Below are 1,504 nucleotides of genomic sequence, written 5' to 3'. Positions count from 1 at the left end.
CTATGAGTCGGAAACGACTCGAAGGCACTTAACAACAACAACAACAACAACAACAATTGCACTGAGCGATCCTGCTTCAAGAGACCTCTTTAATGTGTTAATAAGCCAAGATGTCACTTTGAAGGCTAAGGTGTGCCTTACCCAAGCCTTGGTCTTTTGAGTTGTCTCATATGCATGTGAAAGCTGGACAGTGAATAAGGAAGACCAAAGAAAAGTTGATGTCATGGAATTCTGGTATTGTTGAAGAATACTGAAAACACCATTGACTGCCAGAGGAATAAGCAAATCTGTCCTGGAAGAAGTGCAGGTGGAAGCTCCTTTGAAGTGAGAATGGCCAGGCTTCATCTCACCTACTTTGGTAATGTTAGAAGGGACCATGCCCTAGAGAAAGATATCAAGCGTGGTAAGGTAGAGGGTCAGTGCAAAAGGGGAAGTTGCTGGATGAGATGGATTCACACAGTGACTATTTCATGGCCTCAAGTAACTACTTGATGGCCTCAAGGATAGCAAAGATTGTAAAGATGGTGACAACTGGATAGCATTTTGTTTTTTTTGTACATAAGGTTGCTGTGATTCACAGCCCACTCAGCAGCACCTAACAACAACAATAGTGTGATTGTTTACTCAGTGATACTTGAGGTAGCTTTAGTCAAATTGGAAACCAGCATTGCTCTTCCCTTTAGGCCAGTCTCTTCTTGTGCCCATACTTTCAAACTTATATTAGCTTAATACTTCTCTTGGTGTACACACTCTCTTTTCTTCCAGTAATTCTTGGCATCAGGTATCATTACTGTCTTTGTCTGTTTTACTATGGGGCCCATTCTCTTTGCTTGTGCTAAAAGCATTTTATAGTATATTTTAGGTGAATTTTGAAGCTGAATCACAAAGCCAGATGATTGTGAGGTAAAAGAGTTTGCTCAACAGATTATTCCCTTGTGCAGAAATCCTTTTTTTCTACTCATTGGCCAGAAAACCAAGACCAAGGTGAGGGCAGACATTTGGCAAGACTTGGATAATATAAAAGGTGTACTTGCAGTACATGCAAGAGATAAACGAATCTAGGGAGTTCAGCATCACCTTGATTTTTACACAATCCACGTGTGTAGTACATTCCCAGTAGCAGCAATTTTCCTTAATGCAGAGTTCTCAAAGGTAAAAGTGAGATAGATTGGAGCTAACTATTCAAACCATGCATTCCCTTGGCAAATTTGGTAGTGCCTACATCCTAATTGTAAAATTTGATGTAGCTATAGAGCTTCATTTAGCAATATTTTAGCTTCATTTAGTAGCCTTTTATAGGATGATTAAAGTGAATTGTCACATTCACAGTCAGCCTCTTCTACTAAGTCCTTAGTCAACAGCACTTCTTTTTATCTTACTTGGAATTTATTCATATAGTCTATATTCCTCTGAAAGGTTTTACGGTTAGTGGGTTAGATTATATATTGAAGTTAGAATTATGTTCTAGATGCACTCTCTCTTATAAACTGTTGTTGTTGTTGTT

General features: G+C 38.8%; 1 protein-coding gene across 1 annotated transcript in view; it reads left to right on the top strand.

Moving 5' to 3' along the window:
• Nucleotides 1-1,504, top strand: part of CLASP2 (cytoplasmic linker associated protein 2) — a 323,103-nt gene that overhangs the window by 139,543 nt on the left and 182,056 nt on the right. The window lies entirely within an intron of this gene.

The sequence above is a fragment of the Orycteropus afer genome, unplaced genomic scaffold (genome assembly GCF_000298275.1).
Source record: "Orycteropus afer afer isolate SDZICR_OR568_19922 unplaced genomic scaffold, OryAfe1.0 scaffold00218, whole genome shotgun sequence".
Classification (NCBI taxonomy): domain Eukaryota; kingdom Metazoa; phylum Chordata; class Mammalia; order Tubulidentata; family Orycteropodidae; genus Orycteropus; species Orycteropus afer.
Note: the sequence above shows the minus strand (reverse complement) of the source record. Positions and strands in the feature narration are given on the sequence as shown.